The sequence below is a fragment of the Phoxinus phoxinus genome, assembly GCF_949152265.1.
Source record: "Phoxinus phoxinus genome assembly, chromosome: 20".
NCBI classification, from domain to species: Eukaryota; Metazoa; Chordata; class Actinopteri; order Cypriniformes; family Leuciscidae; genus Phoxinus; species Phoxinus phoxinus.
The window spans coordinates 29,872,241-29,877,240 of record NC_136895.1 but is presented as its reverse complement, the minus strand read 5'-3'; positions in this window follow the sequence as shown (position 1 = coordinate 29,877,240).

The window sequence follows — 5,000 nt, the reverse complement described above, 5'->3', positions numbered from 1 at the left end:
AGAGTTATAAAGTCCCTGCAGCTCCAGTTCTTCTCTATATCAGTGTCAGTGTTTCTGAACTCCTGAAACGCCTCCATTGTAGTCCCGAGTTTCTTCCGGGAGCGAACACGTCACAATATTCCTCATTATAATAATTAATAAGCAGAATAAAGGGGCGGGGCCTGGTTGAGTTAGTTAGTAGTGTTAAACTGGCGGTTCTGGTAAGAGCGGGACATTTCCCAAACACACTCGAAGCGCTCGACCAATCACAACACACTGCTCCAGCCGACCAATCAGAGCACAGTGTGCTTTTCAGAAGGAGGGGCTTCATAGAGACAGGAAGTAAACAGAGCGTTACTGACAGACTGGGAAGAGAGGAGCCGCAACAATGGAGAATATGAGGAGAATAATCAACATTATAACAGGAAAACCTGTTCTAGTAGAGCCCGGATATAGTATATGCCCGTTTAATTCTAAAGTAGAAAAATAATATTATTTATATGTTATTATTTAAATTTAGTGCTATTATTTGTTATATGATTATTCAAAATAGTATTTGCTTGTATCATGCGAAAGAAACAGTGTTGAAAAGTCAGATAATAACTTTGTTCAGATCAGGGAGATCGTCATGCTAACATGCATGATATAGAAATAATAATTATGCATAAAAAAATTGTAATAGTAAAATAACAATTATAAAATAATTGTAATGTAATAATAATAATGATTATGAAAATAATTATAAATGTAATAACAATAAATGTAAAACTAATTACAAAAAATATATAATATAATTATTATTATTATAAAAACAAAATATAAAACAAAAAATTATAAACTAAACAATAATTGTTATAAATGTAATAATAATAATTATTAAAATTAAATAATACTTATACAATAATTATAAATGTAAAACTAATAATGTTAACATAATAATAATACATCATTAAATATATATTAGATATATTATAATAAATATACATTTATTCAATTCAATTCAAATCACTTTATTAATCCCCAAGGGGCAATTATTTAGAAAAATTAGATATATTATAGCTAATAATTACATTTTGAAAAATAATTATACATTTTAAAATACATATTATAAAAATAAGTGCATATTATATACAGTAAGTGTATTACTGTAAATCGAGGACATTATTTTCTCAGGTCATCATGACGTCACAGACCAGAGCCGCTGATCTGATGGTGCGCGCGCGTGTCAGTCGTGACTGTGCGCCGGGACCGAGCGATGTGTCCCGGGTCGCGCGCTCCAGATCAGGGCAGGTGTGTGTCTGAGACATCGCTCCAGAGGAAGAGGAGAACACCTGAGACTGTGGCGATGAGGAATCGATGCTGATGCTGTGTGTGTTAACCAGAGTCGAGCCCTAAACAGCCTGAACTCAGTACTGATCAATACAGGGTTAAAACAGATCGCGCAACTCTCTTCAAAATAACACACTCATTTTACAGTGTGTAGTACTCTAAAACTGTTCGGGTCAAATATGGACGAACCCAACAGTTGGTTTACATTTATTAAAGGGGTGGTTGATTATGATTTGACTTTTCTAACTGTAGTTAGTGTGTAATGTTGCTGTTTGATCATAAACAACATCTGCAAAGTTACAACGCTCAAAGTTCAAAGCAAAGGGAGATATTTGCTTTTAAATAGGCTATGCTAATCAATAACTAGGCTACACATAAGCTTCATAAACTCATCAACTAACCATTCAGAAATGTCCTTTTGCTTCTACATGTTGTCACTTCTTCCTGAGTCTCTCCATCAAATGTTTTGTGCATGTGTGTGTGTGTGTGTGTGTGTGTGTGAGAGGTAAAAGGACACAAGCTGTTGAAGCTCCGCCCCCTGTGCCAGGAGCAGCAGCTCATTTGCATTTAAAGGGACGGACACAAAACGGTGTGTTTTTGCTTATCCTCAAAAAGTGACAACTTTAACATGATATATAAAAATATCTGTGGGGTATTTTGAGCTTATTTTACATCTTGTGAAAAGGGCATTATAAAAAAAAAATGTTTTTAACCCAAACTGTGTGCCAACACAATCGATAATTGATTCACACTAATCGGTTCTCGTATGTAGTGTTGGAAAGTCTGATGGATTCGAGTGAATCGTTTGGGTTAACAAAATGTATTTAAAACGGTTTGGTTTGAGTTCAAAAATAAGCAATAATTTTGTAAAAAGTGTTGAATATTAGTCGCTGAATATGAAATGAGAGAGGTCCGTTTAGGATGAACCGATTCATATAGGAGGACCGTTTATGACGAATCGATTCACTAAAAGGAACTAATAGAGAACGAACTGAATCACTAGAATGAATCTGTGGTTTCAAAGCTACATATAAGCGGACCGTTTATGATGAATTGATTCAGTAATGAAGCAGACATTCAAGCGCTACACGTGAGAAAAAGAACCGTTTAGGATGAACCGAATCACTATAATGAATCTAACACTTTATATGAGAGATCTAGCAACTTTGTATGGGCAAAACGTCTCTGAATACAAAACATTTTGAGTGTTGGGTATCATGAGAAGTTTAATTCCACTCCTTTGATTCATGTATCAACATGCCGTCGTTTTTATTAACGGTATTACTCATTAATCTTTCATAACAAAATATCTCACTATCACCACTTTCATCCTATTAACAATGGTGGTGGATTTAGGGAAATAAATCAGAGTGGAAGTGCTCTAAATATTTCATGGCGTGTAATTGAATGCAGCCAGCGAGGATCATTAAAATGAAGGGCGTTTGTGACTGAGGCACGTTCATACACAAATGAATGATAAAACACACGGGAATCTGCATTCTGAGCACGAGGACATCCCTGTCCGTCTACAGATCCAGCCCAAAATACACCAGCCAGGAACACAGTGAACTTAACCCTCTGGTGCTCTCCGCGTGTCGCTCACAAACGACAGAATAGTTTTTTGGCAATGAAATGAATTAACTATATTTTAGTTTGATAATGTTTTAATTTTATATTTTGTATTTTTAGCGGATTTTTTTATACTAAATTATATTTATGCTGTATTTATAATCCATTTATTCACTTTTTGAGCATAGACCTGAAAATAAAATTTCCAACTTAAACTGCTTTAAAGCACAGACTTAAAGGTGCAGTATGTAATTTTTCACCGCTAGGGGTCGCAAAGCTATATGAGACTAGCAGTAAGCTAGATCAACATTAGAATAACATACTGATCATATTCTAACATTTCATCATGTTGAGCTATATAACATTGATTAGTTTTATGTACATTTGCTCACCTGTCTAATAAAGTACTTGTAAGAGCGTCTCTGTCGAGTTGAAGTTAGTCGCGGACGCTAGCTCTCGGCGTCTCGAAAACGCCACACTGATATTGATCTCTGTTTAGTTCTCCTTTTGTCCCAAAGTCTGCTTGCCGTGGTCGATGAATGAAACAACAACAGCGTGAGCGTGCCGCTAAACATTACGCAGTTGTCCACGTCTGTCGCCATGGTTACTATGGCACCAGAGCGGAAACCAGGGATAACGTGGATATTACGTCATTGACAGGCGACAAGTGAACAGGGACTAGACATTATTTCAAATTGGAATTTCTCTGAAATTAAAAATCTTTGGCAACTTTTGGGATATTTTAAGTACAGAACTGCAGGAAATACATCACACTGTGCAAGTGATTTTTGGATATTTTATTACAAAATTCGTTCATATTGTACATTTAAAGGTGCAGTATGTAAGAATGACATAATAGGCACTGCAGTCGAATACAAACGATTGGAGATCGTGGTTTCTCCCACCTCCTCAGACTCGACGACGCTCATGCGGGTTGTCAGTTTTAGCACACCCAATAGGAACCAGCGCAATGGACAATGAAAATTGTCAACGTGTAGTATCACAGACCAAAACAAAAACAAACATTCCAGCCTGGAAACGCACATTTCAAAGTAAAATAAGCGGCTGTAGAAGTGTTTTTCAGAGAAACGAGTATGTGAACTTAGCATGTTTCCTCAGTATATGCAATTTACCAAAATATATGGTATTTTTATGCTTTAGTAAAGTGAAAAAGTGACATACAGCACCTTTAAGTTTGATCTCTTTTCAAAGCTGACGTTAAAAAATAAAAAAAGGGAATTTAAAAGAAGTAACAGAATTTTACGTTTATTGTTATGAAAAATTCACAAAAATACTATATAATTGATATAAAATATATATTTTCAAAATCACGTTTTACTCTAAAACTGCAAGAAAATCAAAGCCATAAATCTATACAAGTTGTGTTTCAAATTTGAGCCTGATATCTCATAAAATTAGCTTTCAGTGAGAGTGTGTTCGGCTGCAGTACCAAACGCTTCCACTAGAGGAACTTCCTCTCATTAATCTCCAATGCGCTCATTTCTGACCGCGAGGGGCACAAGTGTGACTATTTTTTACAGGACCATTTCACCTTCTCAAATAATTTGTCAATGATTGATTTTTTGTGTGTGTCTTTACATAGCAAGTACCAAAAAAAAAAAAAACTAAACGTAAAATTTACATTTAAAAAAAGCACCCACCATCTTCAAACCAATCAGTCACAGTTTGTCTTGATTTCTCAAATGTTACAGTCTGCAATATAAGAAAATACACCTAAATATTATTTTTCCGGTGCACCAATTCATGTTATGTGAGGATAAACTTCTATCTGTGTATATTTCCCAGAATGCTCAGTTTAATGAATATACATTATGCTTCAACTCTTCACTGATCTGCCATGGTTTTAGAAGACGGATAAATGCGCTCTTGAAGGTTGGTCTTGGCAGGTGTGTTTTTCAGGAATGATGCAAGAACGCCGGTCCTGACTGTAACAAACGTGACTGTTTTGATTCGAGGCGGCGAGAGGAAATTCTCTCCAAGTGTGTCTGGAAATCATTCCGAATGGAAGAAGGGAAGAGAGAGAAGAAGTGTGGGGGAAACTCACGGAAGTGTAAATGAGACTTCATGTCACGTGGCCTGAGGTGACGCTAACTCATGATGAG